The sequence below is a fragment of the Lactuca virosa genome, chromosome 1 (assembly GCF_052849685.1).
Source record: "Lactuca virosa cultivar CGN04683 chromosome 1, Lactuca_virosa_CGN04683_v6, whole genome shotgun sequence".
NCBI classification, from domain to species: domain Eukaryota; kingdom Viridiplantae; phylum Streptophyta; class Magnoliopsida; order Asterales; family Asteraceae; genus Lactuca; species Lactuca virosa.
The window spans coordinates 209,668,076-209,681,778 of NC_136426.1; positions in this window are offsets into that span (position 1 = coordinate 209,668,076).

Consider the following 13,703-nt stretch of genomic DNA (forward strand, 5'->3'; position numbering starts at 1 on the left):
TTACAAATACAGATAATTTTTTTTCAAATAAAACAGTTTTATACAAATACAACTACTTTTCATATACAACAGAAAATATAGGATTTTCTGGAAACAGTTTACATATTCAAGAAACAGAAGATATTCTCACATACATAAAAACTTATTCACTCACTCAACTTTATGTTGATACTCTCTTTTCAAATTACTTGTATTCTCAGGGAACCAGTAGACATGTACACCCGAGCTTTTGAGAAGATGGAGCTATTTATGTCTTGTTTTCTTCTTTTGTACAACTTTATAGTTTCAGTATACAATGTGAAACACATGTAAATATTTATACTTTTTAATACAATGGTTGTTTGTACTTTGATTACTATATTACATGTGTTATGATACTACAAATGAAGTCCTCCACCCCCGGACGTTTCCGCCGTCTGGTTTGGGGGTGTGACAGATTGGTATCAGAGCAATGTTTATAGTGAACTCAGTATATCAATCTATAAAAGATATACAAACTATAAATACATTTGGGGCTAAGAGCTCTGACTACAAGTATACTTTTAAAAATTTAAGTATTTTTACAAGAAGTATACTAACACTCATACCTACAAGTACAGTATCACAGTCATAAGAACTTAAAAGTATTTGGATGTTGAACACTATAGTCAAACCTGGACAGTTATGTAATCATATATGGGATTAATATAGCCTGATCATCTATATTGATTTGAGATATGACCAACATGTGTTTGGGAGTGATAGTGGTGTTGTGACATGTCTAAAACTTACCATACATACTCAGAAGAACTTTAGAACAGAACATAAAGATTAAAATAATATAGGGGTATTTTAGGCACTATATACTAATAACAAACATGTGAAAACAATAGAACAAATTAAGGGTAGAACTATAAATATTAAGGGTATATTACAATTATATATAATTAAAATTATATAGACTTAGAATATGTGATTTAGCTTCATTTCCTGTTCCTTGTTTGGTTGTGGATTTAGAGCCGGGTCATATAATCGAAAGTCGGTTATACCCAAGTTATATATAATTAGTATACACTTTATAGTTATAGAAATACCTAAGAACAAGTCATACATAATACATTACTTGATAACTATAGGTCTCTCTTGTAGTCAATCGTTACTAACTATATTCTATATCTCTTATCCCTATTCTCGCTTAGATAACACTGGCTGAGTTGAGATTTCATCCAAATGATACTCGTCGCCATCAGGAAATACTCTACTCGTTTCCTATTTCACTATTTTTGTTATAGTTAAGTCTATGGATAGGTTTTAGTGTTATTTTTTAGGTTTTTCAGTAAGACCACGAAAATTTTATTTTCGATAGGTCTGTATGATGTCGATATTTTCCTCAGAATTTGGTGTATTGTAGACCTGTCTAGGGTCAAGTTTTCCAGACTTATGTATTCAATATGCCAATGTAATCAACATGCATTTTCTTAGTAATTGAAAAATAACCATTCACTTTCATATTATTCAGTTACAAGTTATACTTGCCATAGACTTCTATTTCCAATTCATTCCAAGATTCATATCGAACTATATGTTTTAGTTCAGAGATATCAGAATTCATATTCACTCTTGATATCTTATCATCTTTGTATCTTTTGACTTTTATAGAAAAAGATGCCTCCTCGTAGAAATCCAAGACGTCAAAATGTTAATGAACCACCGGTACCACCTCCACCACCACCTCCTCAGTTCGACCCCACTATGTTCCAAGCGGCATTCACGGTGGCTGTAGCTGCTGCTATGGCTCAGATCAATACTTCTGGTGCTAGTGGGTCTGGAGCTGGTACAAATCCCCCTAACCAGGGTGAAGGTCATGGGCATTCGCGAGAATGCACTTATAAAGATTTTACCAATGCCAAACCCAGGACCTTTAATGGAACTGGAGGAGTTATGGCATTAAGGCAGTGGATAGAGAAGACAGAAGCAATTTTCGAAATTTTCTCCTGTCCTGACAACAGCAAAGTCAAGTTCGCTGCTTGCACTTTTTCGTAAAGAGCTTTGACGTGGTGGAATGGTCACGTTAAGTCACTTACTCTGGTAGTGGCTAATTCAATCAGCTGGGAGAACTTCAAGGGTATGCTTATGCGGGAGTATTGTCCGCGAGGCGAAGTTCAGAAACTTGAGGAAGAGCTCTAGGGTCTCTCAATGGTTGGTTCTGATATATCAACCTATACTAGTAGATTTTGTGATCTGGCAATTCTTTGCCCGGATATGGTTGCTCTAGAGAGCAAAAAGATTGAGAGATATATTTGGGGACTGTCGCCCCAAATTCAATCTAGTGTTTTAGCTTCAAGGCCTGTTACTTTTGACAGTGCCAAAGAGCTGGCACAATCTCTTATTGATCATGGAATCCATCAACACTCGGTGGTTGCTACACCAGAACAACCAAAGAGAAACAACAACAACAACAAGAAGGGTCGGAACAAGAGGAAGGGAAAGTTTTCACAGGATTCCTCAAAGAAACAACAACTGGCTACAGTCAACGCTGCGACTGTACCTACTGTTGTTCCTGTTAATCCAGCACCAGCTAAGCCATATGCTGGTAATCTCCCTAAGTGCAACAAGTGCAATTTTCACCATAATGGAAATTGCAGGGAAATGCAGTGTCGTAACTGCAACAGAAAAGGACATACTGCCCGATTTTGTAGAGCACCACCCCAACCACTTAACCAAGTACCTGCGGTTGGAGTTGGTCAAGCATGTTATCAGTGTGGTGAAGTGGGGCATTTCAAGAGAGATTATCCTAAAGCTGGAAATGCAGGTGGAGTGGGGAGAATTTTAGCTTTGGACCAGGAAGAAGCAGTGGCAAATCCCGCAGTAGTTACGGGTACGTTCCTTCTCAACAACACTTATGCATGCATTATATTTGATTGTGGTGCTGAGAAGAGCTTTGTGAGCCATAATTTCAAACACTTGCTAAATCAAAACTCTCAACCATTAAAAGAAACATTCACGGTCGAAATGGCTAATGGGAAATATGAATCCACCAACGAAATATACATAGGATGTACTCTTACCTTGAATAACTTTTCGTTCCCAATTAACCTTATGTCGGTCTCTATCAAGAGTTTCGACGTAATAATAGGTATGGATTGGTTGTGTCCTAATCGTGCTGACATCATATGTTATGAAAAAGTCATTCGTCTGAACTTGCCAACTAATGAAACTCTTGTTATTTATGGCGACAAACCCGGAACGAACCTCCATATCATTTCTTGCATTAAGGCACAGAAGTACCTTCGCAAAGAGTACTGTGCTTTCTTAGCTCACGTGGTAGACAAAAAGCAAGAAGTGAAAGATATCGCGAAAATTCCTGAAGTCTGTAACTTTCTCGACGTTTTTCCCGATGATCTTCCAGGAGTACCTCCCGAACGACAAGTCGAATTCAGAATCGATTTAATTCCAGGGGCTGCCCCTGTCGCCAAATCTCCTTATCGTCTTGCACCTTCAGAAATGCAAGAATTGTCCAGCCAGCTTAATGAACTCCTTAGTAAAGGTTTCATAAGACCAAGCTTCTCACCCTGGGGAGCACCGGTTTTGTTCGTGAAGAAGAAGGATGGATCGTTTCATATGTGCATAGACTACCGTGAGCTGAATAAACTTACCATTAAGAATCGATACCCTCTGCCTCGCATAGACGATCTGTTCGACCAACTTCAAGGTGCGAGCTACTTCTCAAAAATAGACTTAAGATCCGGGTATCATCAGTTACGAAATTTGGAGAATGACATTCCCAAAACCACGTTCAGAACTCGTTATGGTCATTATGAATTCGTAGTGATGCCATTCGGATTGACGAATGCACCTGCTGTGTTCATGGATTTAATGAACAGAGTGTGTCGTCCATTCTTGGACAAATTCGTCATAGTCTTCATTGACGACATCCTTATCTACTCAAGAAGTGAAGAGGATCATAGCCAACATCTTCGTCAAGTTTTGCAAACTCTTAGAACAGAGAAACTTTATGCGAAGTTTTCAAAGTGTGAATTTTGGATCAGGAAGGTTGATTTACTAGGTTACGTGGTCAGTTCAGAAGGAATACACGTCGACCCTTCCAAAATAAAGGCAATTGAAAACTGGTCAGCACCCAAATCACCTACTGAAATTCGTCAATTCTTAGGTCTTGCTGGCTATTATCGCAAATTTATCCTGAATTTCTCTCGAATAGCTAAGCCTCTTACCACTCTGACGCAAAAGGGTGTAACTTTTAGCTGGGGAGAAAAACAAGAAACAGCATTCCAAACGCTAAAACGAGCCTTGTGTAGTGCACCAATCCTGTCTCTCCCTGAAGGGACAGAGGATTTTGTAGTGTACTGTGATGCTTCAAATCAAGGGCTTGGATGTGTTCTTATGCAAAGAGGAAAGGTGATATCCTATGCCTCAAGACAACTAAAGACACATGAAGTCAACTATACAACACATGATCTTGAGCTAGGAGCAGTGGTATTCGCTCTGAAGATCTGGAGACATTACTTATATGGCACGAAATGCACAGTATTCACGGACCATAAAACTCTCCAGCACATCTTCAATCAAAAAGAGCTGAACATAAGACAACGACGGTGGGTGGAGCTACTGAACGACTACGATTGTGAGATTCTTTATCACCCTGGTAAAGCTAACGTTGTAGCTGACGCCCTTAGCAGAAAAGAATACTCGGGATGCCGAGTAAAGTCGTTGACCATGACAATCCATTCACATCTGTCCACACAGATCAGAGAGGCTCAACTCAAGGCCTTAAAACCTGAAAACGTGGTAGGTGAAACTTTGAGAGGAATGGATAAAAATTTCAAAGTCAGGGATGATGGAGTCTATTGTTTCATGAACCGGATCTGGACACCTAATTTTGGTGGTTACAGAGAAGTAGTCATGAATGAAGCCCATAAAACCAGATACTTCATTCATCCAGGTTCAGACAAGATGTACCTGGACCTCAAAAAACTATACTGGTGGCCAAACATGAAGGCCGAAATTGCTACCTTTGTGGGCAAGTGCCTTAATTGTGCCAAGGTGAAGGTAGAATATCAGAAACCTTCAGGTTTATTGCAACAACCTGAAATCCCTGAATGGAAGTGGGAGCAGATTACAATGGATTTCATAACCAAGTTACCCAAGACGTCGGGTGGTTATGATACTATTTGGGTAATTGTCGATAGATTAACCAAATCCGCACACTTCTTACCCATCAAAGAGTCAGACAAGATGGAGAAGCTAACAAGAACTTATCTCAAAGAAATCGTTAGACTGCATGGAGTTCCAATATCTATTATTTCTGACCGAGATAGTAGATTCACTTCTCGTTTCTGGCACTCTTTACAAAAATCTTTGGGAACTAGGCTGGACATGATCACAGCCTACCATCCTCAGACCGACGTACAAAGTGAGAGGACGATTCAAACTTTAGAAGATATGTTGCGAGCTTGCATGATAGAATTTGGTAAGGCATGGGAAACTCATTTACCCCTTGTCGAATTCTCTTACAATAATAGTTATCACACTAGCATAAAGGCTGCCCCTTTCGAAGCTCTCTATGGCCGTAAGTGCAAATCCCCTCTGTGCTGGGCTGAAGTGGGCGATACGTAGTTAGCTAGAAGTCAAGTTCCTGACGGTGCCCTCACTGGTCCGGAAATCATTCGTGAAACCACGGAGAAAATCGTACAAATCCGGGAGCGACTTAAAGCTTCCAGAGATAGACAGAAAAGCTACGCTGACAAAAAAAGAAAACCTTTGGAGTTTCAGGTTGGTGACCGCGTCATGTTGAAGGTCTCACCCTGGAAAGGCATGATATGCTTTGGAAAGCGTGACAAGTTGAATCCGAGGTATATAGGACCATTCGAGATTCTTGCTAGAATTGGTCCCGTAGCTTACAAACTCCGACTACCTCAAGAACTAAGTAACATACATCCTGTTTTCCACATCTCAAACTTGAAAAAGTGTCTGTCCGACGAGACACTTGTTATCCCACTCGACGAGATCGAGATCGACGAGAGCCTCAACTTCGTGGAAGAACCTATAGAAATCATGGACCGAGAGGTCAAGCAAACGAAGCAAAGCCGTATCCCGATAGTGAAGGTTCCCTGGAACGCCAAGCGAGGACCTGAATTCACTTGGGAGCGCGAGGATCAAATGAAACTGAAATATCCTCATCTTTTTACTTAGTTATTTGTAATAACTTAGTTGCTTAAACTCTAATTTCGGGACGAAATTCCCTCTAACGGGGGGATGATGTGACAACCTGAAATTTCCAAGCTTGTTTAATCAATTAAACCTATCAGTGTTAGACTCATTTTGCTTCCAGTTATCACTGTTTGGAACCTGTTTCGAGTGTTCTAACCCTAGTACATCAAAGGAATAAGAGATTGGAAATAGCAGTTTAAGTTCTTAACTGCCTGCAACCGTAAACCTCCTCAAAAAGGGAGTTTACGGTCAAGACCAATGAGTTTACGGTCATGGTGACCGTAAACTCCATGCTATATATATGGTCCTTAGTCATTTTCAATCGCTTTTCACAATTTCAAGCCAAAGAACTCATTCTCTCTCAACTACCATCCGAATTTTCCCTTAGATCTTCAAGATTGTAAGTGTTTCTTCCCTTGATTTGTTGATATCCTTCAATATCAAGTGAATACACATGATTTCATCCATGAAATCTCTTCTTTTGACTAGATCATCAAGTGTTCTTCATTTCACCAAGAACACACACTAGTGTTTTTGGACCTTAAACACCCTCATTTGCCTTCAAATCGTAAGTATACTACCCATAACTTGTTATATACTTGAATCAGTTGTTAAACACCTAGAAAACATCAAGAAACTCAAGAACAAAAGGTGTTTACGGTTTAGTGCATCTTCATAGACCGTAAACCCTTATAAAGGGTGTTCTTATAGCCTTTACCCTTCGTAAGGCTAAGCATGGTCCCTAGAATCCGATGTCTTTGATTGAAGCCCTTAAAAACCTTCATTTATGAAAGATTTGGTGAGTTTGCGGTTGAATCTCCTTAGACCGTAAACTCCATGACCGTGAACCCAAGAACCGTAAACCTTATGACCGTAAGGTCATTGAACCGTGAACCCATGGGACCGTAAACCCATTGAACCGTAAACACATAGGACCGTGAACCACTTTGACCGTAAACTCATTTGGTCATGCCACTTGGACCGTAAACTCCTTAGGGTGGCCATACACCTTTGGTATGCAATCACATGTGATTATAGCACTTAAATCTAAGTGTATCCTATGTCCTAGGGTGTTTCCTTTCATGATTAGTTGTATAAACACTAATTATATGCTTATATGTATCATTATATGATAAATAGGATCCGTGTGTGTACTCAAGTCTTCACTTGGCACTTAGCATCCTATACCACCCGTTCATCCAAACCACTCACTACAGGTGAGTTCATACCCCCGTATTTTCATAGTTTTTACTGTTTTAAGGGGGGGGGGGGGAATACAAGTCTAAAACAAAGATTTTGTGTTATAAGAAATGATTTCAAATGGATTACAGTTATCAAAACAAATGGTTTCAAACATCTTATCAAAATGAATTTCAGTATCATCAAATGAAGTGGTTTTAAGTGATTGTTTCAAAAAGACGTCAAGTCACCAAAATGGATTTCAAAATATGAAACTTCTTTTAAATATTTTATAAAATTATATTTTTTCCCCAAAAATCATACTAGTATACATATATTTATATAAATAAGATTTAAAAGATTTAGGACTGATAACCCACTTTGGTTCCTTTTCCTTGTTTGGATGTGGGATTACAAGTATTAGTTATTTGTCCGAGTGTCATTTAAATTTTACTTATATATATTGTATATGTATACAAGTATAAAAGTTTATTCATTTAGTTTCAATTACCCTTTTGTAACAAGTTGAGCAAAGGGTTATATTCATTAATACTAAGAATCAATACAGAAAGTACATATAAATTATAATAGGTATAATTTATGATTCACAGAACATTAATTCATGATTCAAGCATACTAGAGTACAATGTTTTACAAGAACAAAGATTGATTCAAAACTATTCAAGGATATACATTCTTTCAGATACATCTTAAGAGTACTAATTCAAGAGCATACTATCAATCATTTACTTCAGAATGATTGGGTTTCCATAACTAACATACATGTAACGTTTATATGCTTTTATGAGACAAGTAGTACAGTTTGTTTAATTCATTTTAAACAATATAGTAAAGTCCTGATATTATAACAAGAGTCTCCAGCAGGGGATCGAAACAATGGGTGTATAGATCTATATTGGGATTGACAATCCCGTACTCGGACTGCTAGCTACAGTCAGGCATACACGCCTGTGAGTGACAATTGTTATCATCAACTTTCAGCGCATTCATAGCGTTGGGTCAGGCCATCTAGTCAGTATGGTTATAATAACTCATTAAAAGATATTAACAATACGTTAGTGTATAATTAACTAAACTTAAGTACATTTTCAAAGTACTAGTTTACAAGATACAGTTTACAAGATACAGTTTACAAGATATAGTTTACAAAATACAGTTTACAAGATACAGTTTACAAGATACAGTTTACAAGATACAAGTTTACATAAAGATTACAAATACAGATAATTGGTTTTCAAATAAAACAGTTTTATACAAATACAACTACTTTTCATATACAACAGAAAATATAGGATTTTCTGGAAACAGTTTACATATTCAAGAAACAGAAGATATTCTTACATACATAAAAACTTATGCACTCACTCAACTTTATTTTGATAATCTCTTTTCAGATTACTTGTATTCTCAGGGAACCAGTAGACAGGTACACCCGAGCTTTTGAGAAGATGGAGCTATTTATGTCTTGTCTTCTTCTTTTGTACAACTTTATAGTTTCAGTATACAATGTGAAACACATGTAAATATTTATACTTTTTAATACAATGGTTGTTTGTACGTTGATTACTATATTACATGTGTTGTGATACTACAAATGAATTCCTCCACCCCCGGACGTTTCCGCCGTCTGGTTTGGGGGTGTGACACAAGGTATTAGCCTAACTAGCATATGATCATATGTATTTGCATAACTAAACTAGATAGAACACATACTTTTTTCTTGTAGTTGATTACTTGGAGCTTTAAGAGCCTAGCACCAATAGTGTGAATGCCTCAAGTGGAATCACAAATCACCACCAACAAATTGGAAGACTTGAGAGAAAGTATGGATGCTCACAAAATCGGCTCTATTCCTTATTACACACACTAGTGCCAATTTTATGAACCAAGGACTCCTTTATATAGTATGCATGATTAGGGTAAACCCTAATACCCATGGCTTTTCACATTACTTAGGATCCATGGGTTAAAAGCTTCATGGACTATCCATGGACTTCCATGTAGGCTTAGCCCATCCTAAATAACATTAGCCCATACTATATGAGTCCATATTTAACTAGTCTCTTTTGATCACTAAATTAATTCCAAATTAATTCTTGATCAATACTAATTAAATAATATGATTTCATATTAATATATTAGAACTTATAATATATTAATAAATCATAAATATCCGTTTCTCATAAGTCTATCCATACAAATTGTTCCAATGAAGTGCAACCCTAATGGACCATGTCGGGTCGGGTCAAGTACATACCAATTATAGTTTTGGACTTAGACACTAATCCAACAGGGACATGGTCGCTAACATAAGGCAAACAACCTTATTTGACTCACCATAGTGCTTATCATAGGCATCCACTTGATCATCAGTAGTATCATCAGCAAGTTCGAGGTGGTGCTCATCAAGAACACACTCTTTGTTCTTAAATTTTAGAATAATCCTCAAGGTTCGGATCCAATCAAGATAATTGGGTCCTATGAGTTTCTCCCTTTATAGTACAGAGAACGGTGAGAAGTTTGAGTGAGGTGGTGGCGGGCGAGGATGAGTAGGAAGGTTTGCATTGTTATTTGGAATAGACACATGTAAAAGAAAGTTTTAGTTAGTTTGATATGATTAATCCTTAGAATAATTATCCCAAAAAAATTATTTAACAAGGTTAGGATCTATATTTCACCTTATCATGTGAAGAGGGATGTCGATAATTACACCATAAATTTATTTAGGTAGGCAACATTATTCGCTAATTTCAATCAATATGAAATTCTTAGATATTTGAGATTCATTGACTAGGGTCATCGACAAGTTAATCTCGATTATGCTCGTGTTAGTCCATGACAGGGATGTTGTGGATTATGTATTAGATGGTGGATCAACCATGCAAAAACATGTGATCCCTAACTCAATATACGCTTGAGTATCGCCAGTACCACATCAGTTTCAATTATACCCTCAAATTGACGTGTCGGCACACCCGCACATGCTCCGTTAACATGTTTTAAATAAAATGTGTGTTTTTCATGGAGAGCATAAGATTCACGCTTTATCATTTTAAAACCTTATTTTGTTTTAATACTATTAACTTGAAACATCGTCCTATCAAACCCTTTCAATAACTCCACTCAAACGCAAAAAGGCAGTGAGAGTGGTAAACTAAACATTCAGGTTACGTTTAGTTACGGAAAAACAGTTTTCATTTTCCATTTTTTGTTTTCCCTTTTCGATTTTCGTTTTCCGTTTTCATTTTTCATTGAAAAATTAAGAAAACGCGTTTAGTTAAACTTATTCATTTTTCATTTTTAGTTTTAGAAAATTAGAAAACGTGTTTAGATGTGTATTTTTCTATTGGTTTTCATTTTTAGAAAACGGTAGCGGTGGTAGGGTGTGGGTGGGGGCGGTGACGGTAGCGGGTCGGCGGCGGTGGTGCTGATGACAGGCGATGGTGGTGGCGGCGGCAATTGTGTCAGTGGTGGTGATGGCGGCTGCAGCGGTGGTGGTGGTGCTAGTGACGGGTTAGTGGTGGTGGTGGTGGTGATGGTGATGGTAGGTCGGTGATTGTGGTGGTGGTGTTGGGTGGGTGGGGGTGCGAGTGTGTGTTTGTGTGTGTGTGTGTGCTTGTGGGGGTAGGTGTGGGTTTGTGTGTGTGTGGGTATGTGTGTCTGTGAGGGTGGGGGTGGGGGTAGGTGTGGGTTTGTGTGTGTGTGTGGGTGTGTGTTTGTGGGGGTGTGGGTGGGTATGTGTGTGAGTGTGTTTGTGTGTGTGTGGGTGCGTTGGTGGGTATGTATGTGTGTGTGTTTGTGGGTGTGTGTGTGTGTGTGGGTGGGTATGTATGTGTGTGTGTGTGTTTGTGGGTGTATGTGTGTGTTTGTGGGTGTATGTGTGTGTGGGTGGGTATGTATATATGTGTGTGTGTGTGTTTGTGGGTTGGTGTGTGTGTGTGTACGGGTATGTGTGTGTGTGTGTGTTTGTGGGTGTGTGTGTGTGTGGGTGGGTATGTATGTGTGTGTGTGTGTTTGTGGGTGGGTGGGTGTGTGTGTGGGTATGTATGTGTGTGTGTGTGTTTGTGGGTTGGTGTGTGTGTGTGTGTGTGTGTGGGTGGGTATGTATGTGTGTGTGTGTGCGGGTGGGTGTGTGTGGGGGTGGGTATGTATGTGTGTGTGTGGGTGGGGGGTGTTAAGGTGGGGGTAGGTAGAGGTGGATGGGGTGGGAGTGGGTGTGTGTTTATATTTTAGTGAAATTTGGAATTAGAAAAATGTGGAAAACAATGATTATCATTTTCCAAAAATTTCCAACTTCTTTGTAATTTTAGAAAACGGAAAATTTTCATTTTCCGTAAAAATTTTAGAAAAATAGACGAACTAAACGCGTTTTCAAAATTCTCATTTTTCTTGGAAAATTTTTCTGGAAAACGGCTCATTTTTCCGCAACTAAACGCACCCTTAACTTTTAAAAACCGACATCATTAGGAATCAAATAGACCTCCTTAAACCTTTCTTCTTAGCATAAGAGCGAGTGAGCCTAATCGCTTAGTTTTTGGTTCCGTTTATTGGAGCTTGAAATACTCAAATTGTTAAGGTTGCGTTTAGTTGCGGAAAAATGGGTCGTTTTCCGGAAAAAAATTTCCAAGAAAAATGAGAATTTTGAAAATGTGTTTAGTTCGTCTATTTTTCTAAATTTTCCGTTTTCTAAAATTACAAAGAAGTTGAAAATTTTTGGAAAACTGATAATCATTGTTTTCCACATTTTTTTAATTCCAAATTTTTTCTAAAATATAAACACATACCCACTCCCACGCCATCCACCTCTACCTACCCCCACCTTAACACCCCCAACCCACCACACCCCTACCTACCCATATCCACCCCCCATACACACACACACACACACCCACACCCATCCTCACCCCACCCCTGCCCCCACAAACACACACACACACACCCATCCCCACTCCCACCCTTACCCCCGACAAACACACACACACAACCCCCCCCCCCCCCCCACACACACACACACACAAACCCACACCTACCCCACCGCCACCCCCACAAACATACACACACACACAAACCCATCCTCATCCCCGCAAACACACACACCCACCCACCCATCCAACACCACTACCACAATCACTGACCTACCATCACCATCACCACCACCACTACCACTACCGCCGCCATCACCACCACTGCCACAATTGTCGCCACCACCACCACCTGTCATCATCACCACCGCCGCCGCCCCCACCCTACCACCGCTACTGTTTTCTAAAAATGAAAACCGATAGAAAAATACACATCTAAACACGTTTTCCAATTTTCTAAAACTGAAAATGAAAAATGAATAAGTTTTAACTAAACGCGTTTTCTAAATTTTCCAATGAAACGGAAAACAAAATCTGAATAAGGAAAATGAAAAACTGAAAATGAAAACTATTTTTCCGTAACTAAACGCAACCTAAATGATTGAAATATGACGTTTTTTTAATCTCTGTAATCATTTCAAATAGGGCAATCGAGGAAGTAACTACTTTATTTCTTGTAATCATTTTTTTTGTATATATTGTTGCTGAAATGTTTTATATTTTTAGAGAGCGAGCAGATCTGAAGAGATTAAGCATTTTTATATTCTACATGTCTACAAGTTGGAGCATGCTCTCTGTTTCAGCTTTTGTCAAACTTGGATGGTCTGTTAAGAACTCTGCTTTTTCTGAATCCAATTGTATGTTTTTCTTTTGCAAATCTGATCTGTTTATTTTAAGTAAAATTGTTTCGAGAAGAAATCCTGATTTTAGGATCAAGAAGATGTGTTTAATATAAAATCATTATAACCTTATTTTGTCTTGCAGATCTGTACAATTTGAATTCACTAGATCTGAATTTGTTGATTATAAATTTTCTTTTGTAGTTAAATTGTGAATTTGACTTATTTATTCTTGTATGTATTTAAAAAATATTGATTTTGATTAAAGAATTTGTTTTTGTTCAGGATGATTGTTTGAAGATGAAAGCTACCACGGATTTGATGGTTGATTTCAAATGAAAAGTGGATGTAAAGAACAACTATGCCTGAACTAAACTTCACAAAAGAATTAAATACGTTCGATTTTTTATTGTTTTTAGATGGTGTTTGGCTTATCTTTTTTCGGAGGCAAAAGTCATTTTGGAAAAAGTTACAAAAAGTCAGAATTTCTTGACTTTTCCAAAAAGTCAGTTTTCTTTATATCAAAAATCCAAAAGTTGTTTTTAAAATGCTTTTACTAAACATCTTTTGCATTTTATCTTTTCCAAAAAAAACC